The sequence below is a fragment of the Chinchilla lanigera genome, unplaced genomic scaffold (genome assembly GCF_000276665.1).
Source record: "Chinchilla lanigera isolate Chin_1 unplaced genomic scaffold, ChiLan1.0 scaffold00010, whole genome shotgun sequence".
NCBI lineage: Eukaryota > Metazoa > Chordata > Mammalia > Rodentia > Chinchillidae > Chinchilla > Chinchilla lanigera.
This window is the reverse complement of record NW_004955411.1, coordinates 8,152,645-8,166,657: the sequence shown is the minus strand read 5'-3', so window position 1 is coordinate 8,166,657 and position 14,013 is coordinate 8,152,645.

Below are 14,013 nucleotides of genomic sequence, written 5' to 3'. Positions count from 1 at the left end.
AAGATCATGCAAAAAACCCAACAACATAATATTGATCAGAGTCAATGAAAAAGTAGGTGGTCTCACACATGCCATAAAGACCTATTTACAGAAGTAATAGAAACCTTGCCAAGCATGAAAAAAGAATTTGACACGCAATACATGAGATACAGAGAATTCCAATTAGCCATGACCAAAGTATGATTTTTTAATAATGGTAATGGGAAAAAAATTGTTTTCAACAAATTATACTGGAATAGCTGAGTATCCACAAGGGAAAAATAATTGGTTATCTCATACAGAAAAATTGATTTAGGATGCACCATAGAAATAAGTTACAGAGAGAAATGCAGAAAAAATATATAAGATTGCTTTATGATTTGACAATAGGAAAATGTTTTTAGAGAGTCCATATGAAATATTACTAAGAAAATAAAAATACAAATATGTCCATCAGGAATAAAAACATTTTATTCAAAAGTTAGCATCAAGAACACAGATAGGTAAGTCATATACAGGAAGTAGGTATCCATAAAATATAAATGTGACAGCATAATATTATCTGGTACATTTATTTTTTATTTATTTTTTTTTATTATCTGGTACATTTAATAAGACATCTGCAACTTGAAAATAAAAGACAACATAAAAGATGTTTATCTGGTCATTATTAATCTTAGTTCTTCACTGGATTGAGAGACATCTAGAATATTAATAAAGAACATTTCTGGGTGTGTCTCTATTTCTAAGCATGATTGGCATGTGGGTCAATGAATGGAGGAAATGAATACCTTCTGTAAATGTGGGCAGAAAAATTGGATATACTGGGTTCTGACATGGAGCAAAAAGTTTCAGAAGGAAGGAGCCTACCTGTGTGTCCAAGCTTAGTTCTTTTTGAGTGGGGATAATTTTTGATGCTCTCATTGCCCCAGGGACACCAGATGCCAGTTTCTTTAGCCTTTGTATATAGACTCACACCAGTGACTCTCCAGGGAGCTGCTAGGCTTTTAGCCTAGCACTGGGGCTGCATCCTTGTTGCCTGATTTCTGAGGCTTCTAGCTTCTTAAGCAGAGCAGTTAACAGTTTCCTCCATTCCCCAGCTCAGAAATGGCAATGATTGGATTGTTCACCTTCTGACCGTATAAGTCAATCTAATAAATCCCCTCTTATGATTACAAATCCATCCTATTGGTTCTGTTCCTCTAGAGAACCCCAAGTAATACACATCACATTATTTAACCCGATATTTTAAAAGAGAAAATTTAACTATATATTTCACCAAGATTTAAGATAGCTCTTGAAGAAGTGCACAGACTCAATAATATAAAGAAAATCAAAAGAAAAACCATGATGAGATAAAATTGTATACACTTGGGGATGGATAAAATTGAAAAGTATTATTAACGCATTGATTGGTCAGATTGTGAAGAAAATGAAACTTTCATTTTAGTGTCAGGAGTGTAAAATATTATAGCCTGTAGCTACATTTCTGAAGTAATCAACAGTGGAGGAGGCAGGGCAAAGTGAATAATTAGCTCACTATTAGCTGGAGCTAGTTTGTTTAGAAGGAGTGTCAAAGGTTGCTCAATATGAATAGGTTCTATGTGTGAGCACAAGACATGGTATACTCGAAAATGAATAGGTCTACTCTATTTGATACTTACACAATTTTTCATCATTTATATCACTATGGCACTGACACTGAGAGAATTTCATAGACTTTTTTGTCACTTATAAAATAGTGCATCTTGAAATCCATGGGATGTTCTATTAGATGTGGTATGGTCACCACTGCTATTTACACCAAGGTGATCATGCTTCAGGAGCACACATTTTGAAATAGTCAAGATTTGCATGTCTTGTGATACATGTTAACAGCAATACAAAAAAAAAATCTTTGCTTTCAAACAAAGATTATTTGAGTAGTCTTTATGATCCGAAAGCCTAGGTGGCCAATGTGTGTAGGATATCCACAAAGGACAGCCTCCACGCCACTTTCACCCCTTCATCCTTCCACAGTGCACCTCTTCCCCAATCCCTAGTTAGTACTATCTAAGCTTCTGTGCGTGAACAAACTTGAATTTTTTGTCAAAACCACTTCACAAGTATGGGTCTTATTTTTGAAATTTTAAAAAATTATGCAGCCTGCACTGGTCAGTATGCATAGGTTTTAGTTGAGAAATTATGTGGAAATGTTGTGTTACATGAAAATGGTGTGTTGCTTGTATAACTGAGGTAACTCCTGCCACAAATGGTGGTATTGATCAATAAAATAGCTAGTGAAGACCAAACATTATATTGATGGATTCTTAGTGATCAATATATTATTGGCCATGAGTTATAAATAGAGATATGAAAGGTAAAAAATAAAAATATGTTGTTTTGCTTTAGCATTTTTCTATAATAAAGACATGCAGTGCACTCTTGACAAAGATAAAGCAAATGACTTGCTTTAACTTCAAACCTTCCTCTTTCCCCATGTATCAGGATTAAACTGTCAGAGAGTTGTCTTCTAAAATTAAAATCCCAATGGTGTGTGTCACTTTATGCATGGGTCCACCTGAGAAGTCTTTTAACTAAGCCCACGTCTTACCAATGTTTACATCTTGGACAGCTCTACATTCTGCTACAGTTCTTGCTCATGTTTCCTAGATTTTACTTTTGTGAATGGGATCTAACAGCTTCTCTAGCTTTTCTCATGGCTGCTAGCCTGTTTTCTCATCCTCTTCCATAGTGGTGAGAGATTGAACTCTATTGTGGAAAGATTTCATTGTAGGTTGTTAAATTTAAGAGGTATTTTAAAACTGTTTGGGAGCTCCACAGAGAAATGTCTACTACTGCTTGCATTCTGCTCTTGATGGTGGAACACCTTAGCTGATAGGAATTTCTACCAGATGCAGCTATGCTTTATTTCTACTCAACAGAAGGAATTGAGGTCTGTGGACTTCTGGTTGACTCTTTCTCGCTGGGGTGCTCAGCCTAAGAAGACGTGGAAAGAAACTGCTTAGCATAAAGTGTGCACAAAACTGGTGGGATGTTTTCCCTTTTTCCTAATGTTATTGACTTGTTATCCATGTTTTTTTTTCACTATTATTGTATTTTTGTGTTTTTTTAAATCTTATTTTCCCCTGTTGTTGTTATCAGTTTATTTTTCTGTGGTGCTGGTGAATGTGTTCAAGTCCTCATGCACTTTGCCTTAGTGCTCTTCCACTGAACTACAGTCCAGCCCAGCTAACGCCACAACTCACTCATAGTTGAATCATTGTGGACAGAAGCAAATAATAATGAATAAAAGAGAAAACATCCCTGATCATCAAACCATACGCAAGTGGGCACACCTTTTGGCTTTCTGATGTGGATATCTTTGGCCTACATTGAAGATAAAATAAAATTTCTGTTCTCATCCTCCCACCTTTGTATTGCTCATCATGGAGCAATTGACCTAAAGAGGTTCTCACCACAGCTTACATCTAAGATGGAACAGATCGCTCATGAGGAAAGCCATCAGGCACAGAATGGGAACACACACAGAGGCACAAACAAGGAAGAGTCCTGGGTCTTTAAACACAGTACCCATAGCTGTTGCTATTGGGGAGCCCATAAGGAGGGTGCCTCAATTCTTTAGCAGCTATAAACTGAACACCAATCAGATTTGATCAGTGTGTGAGGTATGGTCTCAACATACAAAGCTTCAAGTCAATAAAGAAGTCTTCTTTCTTTAATGTCTGCTCTCATTTACACATTAAATTCTCCACATATATCGTATATGCCTCGTACGTGCTCAGTTTTTTATTGGAAGCTGACTAACTCCTTTAGTTTCTTTCCTGTGCTAACCTGTACTCATTAGAGATTTTCATATATGAAAAGTTGAATTCCTATTAAAGATGATTACTTTGTATAATCTTGGAAAAATTGTCTTAGAGGTAGTCTTTAAAAACCACAGGCATGAAGCAAGCACCACTAGGAGAGTATTTTTAAGGTTTATGGACGTCTCCTTCATCAACCAATACAGCACCTCACAGGCTAAAACTATTCTCCGAGAATGAGGGCAAAATATCTTGTGGGATTATTTCCCTATCTAAAATGATATACAGCTTATGGTTGCTAATGGACTTTTCACTGTGAGGGTTTTGTTTGCTGGCAAACTCATATCCTTTTGTAGCATAAACTAGTGAAAATGCAGTGCTGATGTGGACGGAGGAACCATCTAGGGAGGGGTAAGGGTGCTATACAAAGGCTTGCACTTTAAAGCTAGATCCCACCAAGGTTGTTAGTGATAGAGGGTCTAAAAGCCCACCTATCTTAGGGCAGCACAGTCTCAGATGGCCTTTCAAGCCTGAATCTTTTTCCCTAGGGGCATGTGTGGTCCCCAATTCTTAGACTGCCATATTGTGTTCCTAATCTAATAGGCTTTCCTCAGCTCTTTGAGCAAAGTTCTACCATACCCTAATGACCTAATCCCAAGCCGTTCAACTTTACCAGGATACCCCAGTGGGCTGAAAAGTCCAGGAACTAACCCAGAGGATACTCTGTAAGTTCCCACAACCTAATTATTACTACTCCTGCTCACAGATCCATCATGGGAAACACCTCATTTATTCTACCTGACTCTCCCCTTTGGTGCTTCCTCAGGTATTGTTAAAAATTCAACCTTGTCAGGCTCTCACAAAAATAAATTTTATGTTCCTGTGTGACAAGTCATGGTTTATGTACCTGCTTGGGCAAAAAATGTGTCTGCTCCCAGTAGCTGCCTAAAATATAACATCATACTCCAATGAAATGTTTTGTTATAAGAGACCTAAATGGTCAGAGGCATCTTATGTTCAAGCCTGCATGGTTTTCTACCAATAGTCTGATCTTAGATCTACAACTCACCCTTCCTCAAAAGCTGATGTGCTGAGGACGCCCTCTTGCCAGTTCCTCCTTCCCACAGACTACCTCCTTACCACTCTGCACAGTCAGTACCTCCAGGAGAGGAAGACAGTCTGCTGAGCCCACCCCATATTAGGTCTGAGTCTGCCTACTATATGGCCTCAAACATCATCTAACCCTACCAGGTGCTATCCCTTTTTTTTTTTTAAATTTTAAAGAGAGTAGTATATGAGACACATACAAACAAAAAATAGGACAATAGCAGCATAGCAGTAGCACAAACATAAACAAACCAAAGCAAGAACATTCAAAGTGATACAGGGTTTCAAGACAAAATAATACGAATCAACAGTGGTTGTTATATTACATATCATTATCCTCAACTGCGTTGCTCAGATTACCAGATGTAAGAATGGAAGATTGTTCAAACCATTAAAGAGGCTATCCCTTTTAGAAGGAGAAGGCATAGATGGTACACTCTGGGTTTGAGTCCCTTTGTCAATCATGGATACTTAACAATGCAAAGTGAAACTGGGTACATTTTCTGAGGACCCTAAAAAGTTTGCTGCCAAATTCCATACTCTGAAAATGGCTTTGATCTGACCTGTCAATATGTGCAGTTCATCATGGATTTTTGTTGCACAGCAATAGAAAGAGAAAGGATTATAAAAGCTGTGGGACAGGCTAATGATGATGCCTACACGGCAATATCCACTAATACTTAACCACTTGGTGCATCATTTGGACCCCCAGTATGGCCCACAGAATTATTGGCCTTCTTGCCCTCGTATGGTGTAGAGCATTAGTTAAGAGAATAAGTTCTGCCTCTTGGACTGAGATTGCAAGAGGGCATCCTCTTGCTTCAATGACATCTGTTGAACCTACTGTGGTGTAACCTGTCCGCCTAATGCATCGTTTACAATGCTGCCATCAGTGGTGGTAGCCACCACTCAGAAGGGCTGTTCCTTCAGAGCTGGCTGGATGCATGGTTCTGGGCAGTGCTTTGATCATATTTGTTTTCTACCTGTTGGTTGGTTGGGAGGAGAGAAACCGGGTTTAGCACTGTGCCAGACTGAGAGAGACATTTGCGTTTTCAGTCAGGATGGCCTCGTATAGAGTGAGCATTGATTCAGTCATCCACAAATGCAAATAAAAACAAGGACGATCTGATCTTTGTTTCCTCCAGAAGATTCAAATCCCTGGGAAAGTATTTTCTGTTTGCCCTTCTTTTAAAACTGCATAAGCTACCTACATCAGTAGGGAAGTACCTTCAAGTGGCCAAATATCATTTATTCATACAAAAAAAAATTACACACCGACCATGTACTCGTCTGGAACTGAGACTCTGCCACAGAGCCCGAGGGGCCTTTCAGGTTCAGTCGTGGTGCTTTGGGGTGTACAGACCCCTGTGAGGATTAGGGAGTTGAAGAGAGGCCTAATGGAGAGAAAGAGAGGGGGACGCCCTCAGGTCCTGATCTCAGCTTAGAACAAACTTTGGGACAGCGCTAGTAGCCCTGGAGTACCCCAGCCACAGAAGGAGAATTACAGAATTTTCCAGGAAGTTACTCCGAAGAGCAAGCACCCCATCCCACTCAGGAACAGGGGTAGCATTATACTTGATTATATAACAGGACTGCATTTAAACAGTTTAAACAATCGATATTCACAATGGCTAAAGGTAATATAACAGAAAAAAAATGAAATTAATGTATAATGAATTATGTCCATTTCAAACAATTAGAGCAGAAGACTTAATGAAATTGTCAGGTGACGTTCAGCTTTATTCCATGAACAGATTTGTGTTTACAAGAATGAGAATACCATAAACTATTCTGTACAGGTATAAGAAAACCAGGCACAGAGGCATGGATGTATGTTAGAGAAATGGGTTTAGAATAGTTAGTTAAAAACCCAGATGTATTTGTATATGATGAGAGAAAGAGGAAAATAGCTTTAAACTATTTAGAGCCAAGGTGACAGGATGAACAGTATACTGGCAAATTGAACACAACAGGAATGAGAACTTCTCACAAATAAGATCGATGCTGTCCATAAATGTACTCTAAGCACAATTTCTTACACTGCGATCTGGGTGTTAGGGAGCCACTATGCTTTGAAGTGATTTCTCTGAAAATTCCTAAGTTTCGTTTCCTGTGGTTGGGGCTCTCTGGGGTACACAGTGCCGTTCAAGCTTGCCCATGCCGGACAGGTGCTTGCGCGGCTCGCGTCCTCGTACCCATTTTTCCCTTTAAGTTGGGCCTCATCCCTCTACATATAGAGGAAAACCGAGTGGTGAAGGATGATGGTAATTAAATTTGGTATCTTGAAGTCCAGCACATGTCAAGGACACTTTCAGGCTCTAGTATTTATAATAAACTTGGAGGCCTATTTTACAAGAGGTGACAGGGACTATTTGAGAGTTTAAATATTTGTTAAATATTATATTTACAAAAGAAAATGCATTTGGATTGGCTACAGAGGAATAATAGCACAATGCACTATAGAGGAGCATAATAAAATAAATCTCTAGAAAATCTCCCTGTGGTGTTTGGTAGGCTGAAGATTTAAAAGTGCAGGTGGTACGCCACAAAATTACAAACATCTCCCAATCTCTTACACTATCTTTGTGTGGATGGTAGAATCAGTGATTCAGTAGAGTGAAGTCTGATTCAGAGTTATTCTGCTACAATATTTCTTATTTTGCTTTCAAACCCTGAGCTTAATTGAGACTGTTTGATTAGTAGCATGTTCTGAGAGTAAAATGTTTTTGCACTGCTGAAAAAAGAATACGCATCATTTTTATAAATAGAAAGACATGATTTTGTTTGCATAATTTGTTTCTACCCAAATGAAAATATCTTACAAAACAGTTAAAATGAGCAAAAATGGGAAATTGAGGTGCTAAATGAGGATATGATTATCTGCAAGATATTGTTCTAGTTGTTGAATAATGCTGTTACCAAGTTTGCAGAAAATTTTGAAAGGAGAAAGACATGAAAATTGTAGGTATTCATCTAAAAGAATGATTTATGTGTCTGATTTGTTTTGTCTTTAGGATGAACAGGAACCTAAGTTCATTCTTGCTATACTTGTTAAAGATACCTATAAGCCTGAAAGCTTGTTCCTTTGGATTTCGATAATGAAGCATTGTTCCTTTGGAATTTGATAATGAATTTTTGACCACACAAAAGAATTTCTCATGACTGTTCAATTTCATACTGTATCTGCCTGTTCTCATGTCTCAGTGAATCTGGAGAGAATTTAGAGTTGTTTTGGACTGGTCAAATTTGATACCTCCAATCTAACTGCTTGTACTGTTTTTGAATATCATTTGGTTTCTAGGACACAAATATCTATTACTGAAATTAAGTGACATTTCTGCAAATAGAAAGAGTCTCAAGCTGTGAAACTGACATTGCGACATGCAGTTCCTTCTAGCTTTATGTATGTGCCACAAATTATATTTAAAATAGGAAAGGAAGTGTAAATTAAGTTTCCTTATTTAGTATAATCGTGCTTTCAGGTTTGGTTAATACTATGATTCTACAAAATCATTGTGCAAGTATTCATACAGTGTGGTTGATTCAGGAAAGAACAGAATATTTCTATTAGTTTGGCCCTCTTGGATTCTGCTACTGAAATGTGTCTTATTTCCATACTTAAAATTGTGAATAAAAAACAAAGGCAATAATGACATTATATATATGTATTAGTTTTATTACAGTATTGTGGCTATATTGATCTTGAAGCGTTGGTGATAAAAATTAAGAAGAACCTTGAGCAATAAGTATCAAATTATCTAATCAAATATTTTAAGAAAACAAACATTTGACTGGACATTGCACAAAGACTTAAGGTAGCACGTGAACAAGTGCACAATTTTAGTGACACAAAGAGAATGAAAGTTAAAAACACAATGAGATAAAATTACATAGAACTGAGGATGGATAAAATTTAAAAGTGTTATGAACATAATTGGTCAGATTGTGAAGAAAATGACATTTTCATTTTATTGTCAGATTTGTTAAATATTATAGCCATCAGCTAAATTTCTGCAGGCATCAAAAGTGAAGGAAGCAATTCAGAGTAAAGAGTGAGCTCATTGTTAGTTTGAGGTAGTTTGTTTATAAGGAAAGTCAAAGATTGCTCAATATGTATGCACAACAAATTAGGTACTACGTATAAGTCGAAGATATCGTATACCAAAAAATGAATAGCGTTTACTTTATTTAATACTTAGACACATCTTTTTAATCATTTAAATCAATATGGCTCTGATATTGACAGCATTTCATGGATTTTGTTTTCTTTATGGTGGCTTACACAATAGTGCATCTTGAAATTCATGGAATGTTCTGTTAGGTGAAATGCATTCAGCCGGGGTATTCAGTCCAAGGTGACCGTGCTTCTGTAAGACGCACCTTGAAACACTAGAAATTTCCATGCTTTGTGATACATGTTAATAGTGACAGCAAGAAGCTTACATGTTTACCAAAAAAAATATTTAAATAGTTTTTTAGGGAGAACAGCCTACTTCCTACCCAGTGTGTAGAGTATACCCATGGAGGGAGGCCATCCTGCCAGTTCTACCCCTTCTTCTTATAAAGTGCACCTTTTCTCCAATCTCTAGTTAATATTTTCTGGGCTTCTGTCTATGAAGAAACTTGATCTTTGTTTTGTCAGAACCACTTCCCAAGTATAAGATATAGTTTGATATTTTTCCCTAACTATGTAGCCTGCACTGGTCAGTATATATAATTTTTATTTGTAAAATTACATGGAAATGTTATTACATGAAAATGATGTGTTATTTGTTCAACAGGGATAATACCTCAAACAAATAGTAGTATTGATCTACAAAATGACTAAATAAGGCCAATCATTGTGGTAATAGGTTCTGAGTGGTCAATGTACCATTAGTCATGAGTTATAAATAAATATATAAAAGGTCACAAATGGAAATGTATTGTCCTGCTTTAGTATCTTTCTGTAAAATTGACTTCCTATGGGATGTTGACTAAGTTAAACCAAATGACTTGCTTTCGCTTCATATTTCCCTATCTATGTATCAGGATTAAGCTCTGGGTGTCTCATCTTCTAAAGTTAAAAATCCCAATGATGTGTATCACTCATGCCTATGTAGGTCAACCTGAAATGTCTTAACTAAGCCCACCTTCTATCAGTGTTTTCACCCTGGACAGCTGTACATGCTCCTGCAATTTTTGCTTGGGGTTTTGAGAGTTTACTTTTGTGAATGGGCTCTAACTGCTTCTCTACTACCTTCTTCTGTCATGGCTGCAAGCCTGGTTTCTTGTAAGTGGTGAGAGATTGAACTCTACAGTGGGAAGATTTCATTCCAAGTTATTAAATTTACGAGATATATAAAAATCATCTGAGAGTTCCATAGAGAAACCGTGACAACTGCCACCCACATTTGGCTCTTCACAGTTCCCTTGAGCACCTTCGCTGGTAAGAATTTCAACAAGATGTAGCTGTGACTCAGTGCTGCTTAACTGAAAGAATTGAGGTCTGAGGACTTCTGGTCAACTCTTTGTCACCGGGGTGCTCAGCCTAAGAAGATTTGGAAAGAAACTTTGCATAAAGTCTTGCACACCTTTTCAAGCACAGAACCTGACTGGATGTTTTCTCCTTTTTCTTTTGCCACTATCCTGTTATCCTTGGAGTTTCTTTATGGTTTTATTTATTTTGTTTTTTTTTTTTTGTGTATGTTTTTCTTCTGTTTTCTGCCCTGTTGTGGTTATCAGTTTATTTCATTTTTCTGTGGTTGTGCTCAAGTCCTCAAGCACTTTCTACTGAGCTACAGCCCAGCCCAGCTGAGAGGAATTCGGTCCAACTCCAGCCACAACTGCCTTGCAGATGAATCATGGTGGACACTTCAGTTTAAAGAATAAAAAAGAGAAACAATCCTAGCCACGAGCCCTTACAAATTTGAGCGTACCTGTGGGGTGTCTCCTGTCCCATTCCTGGGCAGACAAGCCTACCTTAGCAGCAGAGATGAATCATGCAACATTTGCTAGCACCTCTGCAGTTCCCCTGTATCCCTGCAGCCCCTTTTCATCAGATCATGCATTACTGACATACTGGATAGAGATGCCACTGATGGGGCGCTGTGATCGTGGTTCCTGCCTTTCCCATGAAGCTCTGGATTGACCCGAGTACCTAAAATTAGAAAAGTTCTTCTCATACCCTACTGCTCCTTGTGTCTGGAGCAGCCGGTAATAGAAACCCATTCAAGTGCTAGGGTCAATATCAGTTCTATCTATGGGAACTCCACTGCCTGACAGAGGCCACCACTTCCATTGGAAGAGAAATGACAGGGTGTATACCTTATATATTCTGCTTGATACTAAGCTTGTCAGAGTTGTTAGTGTCCCATTCTCCTGAGACCAGCAGAGACAGTAGGTCTCTGACTCTGATATTGTGCTATATGCAAATTACCAAGATGAAGAAGCTACAGAGAGATTAGGCTATAGTGGCCACCATACAATTGTACACTAATGTGTGACTGCACAAACTGATACACCAAGATACTTAGTGAGAAGAATGCTACCCACAAAGAAAGCAGCCCATTACATTTGGAAGAGATATTTATCTTAACAGATGTGCAAATCTGCTCATAGAAACACAGGAGATGCGGAAAAAACAACTAAAGTAATGTGATGCAGGCAAAAGTTCTTAGAGCTCTGGTAACAGATTCCAAAGATACTAACGTAGATGTAATGTCTGATAAACAATTAAAAATGATTTGAAAAAGATCAGTGAAACCCAGGATTATACATATAGTTACATGAAATAATGAAGACCATGCAAAATGCTAGTGAGAAATTCAGCAAAAAGACAGAAATCTTGACAATGAACCATAAGAACTCTTGAAAAAGAAAAGCTCAAAAGGTCAGAAAAAAAGGAAAAATAAAGAAAAGAAAGTTGTTGAACAACCTACCAAGGCATCATGCTATCTTAGAACAACAAAAACAAACTAAGACCAAAATGTGTAGAAGAGAAGAAATAAAAAAAGTTCAGAGTAGAAATAAATGAAATAGAGAATAAAAGAATAATACAAAGAACCAAGCTAATAGAATTGGTTCTTTGAAAAGGTGAGCAAAATTAGCAAATCAAGAGAGAGTATGTGTGTGAGAGAGAGGAGGAGAGAGAGACAGGGACAGAGAGAGGGAGAGAAAGGGAGGGACAGAGAGAGCAAGAGAGAGGACAGGACAGAGAGAACCCAAATAAATAAAATCAGAGGTGAAAAAAATTACAACGGATACCTCAACATTAAAAGAATCATTAGAGATTATTTTGAAAAACTATTTATAAGAAATGGATGCATTTCGGGGCACACATGACCTACAAAATTGAATCAAATTTCTTTTAAAAACCCTGTTTATCTCAGTAACAAGTAATGAGGCTGAGCCAGTAATAAAAATTCTCCCAGCAAAGAAAACCCCAGGATCAGATGGCATCACTGCTGACTTTTACCAAATGTTTTTTTTCAAAAACAATCTTACATTAATGTTCCTCAGGCTATTCCATAGAACTGAAAGATAGCGAACCCCTCCAAATTAATTCATCATGACTCTGGTGCCCCAACTTTTAAAGATAAATCAAGAAAACAACAAGAAAAAAAGAAAAGAAAAGAAAAGAAAAGAAAGAAGATGTGTGAAAAAAGGGAGGGAGAAGGGAACAAAGAAGGCAAAGGACGAATGTGGACTAATATCTCTGATGAACATAAATTCCAAAATCCTCAAGAAAATACTTGCAAATGGCAGGGTGAGATCAGAAACATAGGAACGTTTATATAGTGTTTGTGGGAATGTAAATTGCTGCAGCTCTACAGAAAACAGCATAGAGGCTGTTCAAAACATTAAACTGGAACTACCATATGACCCAGCTCTGATACTAATCAGTATGTGGCAAAACAAACAAAGCACCGAGGTCAATACACAAAAAATACAAATAGCAGCACAAATAAAAGGTATTTACTGTGGCACTCCTCACAATAGCTAACATATGTACTCATCAGCATATGAATGGATAAAAAGTATGGCATGCAGATACACTAATGAGCATTATGCAGTTATAAGGAAGAATGAAATCCAGTGCTTTCTACGCAAATGGACGGAACTGTAGGATATCATGCTAAACACACAAAACAAGCCACCCACAGAAAAAAATGTATCACATTTTGCCTCTCATATGTGGAAACGAACAAGAAACAAGCAAACTTCCTGATCTGAAAGTAGTGGAAGACTTACTAAGGACTGGAAAGAGCGTTTGGGGCAGGAGAGTAGAGGGATGGATGGACATGGACAATGTACCAGGGTTGTGTGTAAACATGTAGCACAGTTGTCCTAGTTACTTTTCTCATTGCTGAGACTAAATACCTGACTCCCACAGTTAAGCAGGAAAGGTTATTGAGCTCACAGTGTATAGAGGTTTCAGTTCAAAGTTGTGTGGCTTCAAGTGTTGGAGACCACTACAAAGTGGCTCTGAGCAGGATTTAATATTAACCGATTGGCTTTTCATGTTTACTTGTGAATTGTCCAAAGCTTAGGCACCTTGTCTAAAGACGGGCAGGTGACCCATAGTAAGTGAACCTCTATGAGTCATTGGTCACCGCTGAGGCCTGTATTGGCCTGTGAAGCTGTGACGCCTCAAAGGACAAGATAAGGCCACAGCTGAGGATGTCTGGCTCCAACCCCAATTAACTACAAGGAGACTGCAGCTGCAGGCTCCACACTCCTACAATAAATGTCAACCAAAAGATAAGGTAGCTGTCCTGACTGACATAATTTACTACTTGGGAAAACTCTCCCACGGTCCTGCTAGATTCTTGCATTTTCTTGAGTATCCTCCTCTTTTGTTTGTAAACCAAATAAATACAGGCTGCCCAGAGAAGTCTTGGTCTAAACCCAGAGAACATCAAAGATGTAAAAGAGTTAGTCCCTCTTGGAGCCCTGAAATAATTTAAATTGTCTCATTTATTTAAGCCTTTGCCATCCACTTGCACGTGAGATTGCTGGCCTGATCAGCCCACAATAACTAAGGGTTTTTTAACCCGATACCAAAGTAGGGTGGCATGGCAGAGGGGCATCATAGAGGATACACAATCTATGGAAAAGCAGGGCAGGCAGAAGGCAGCAA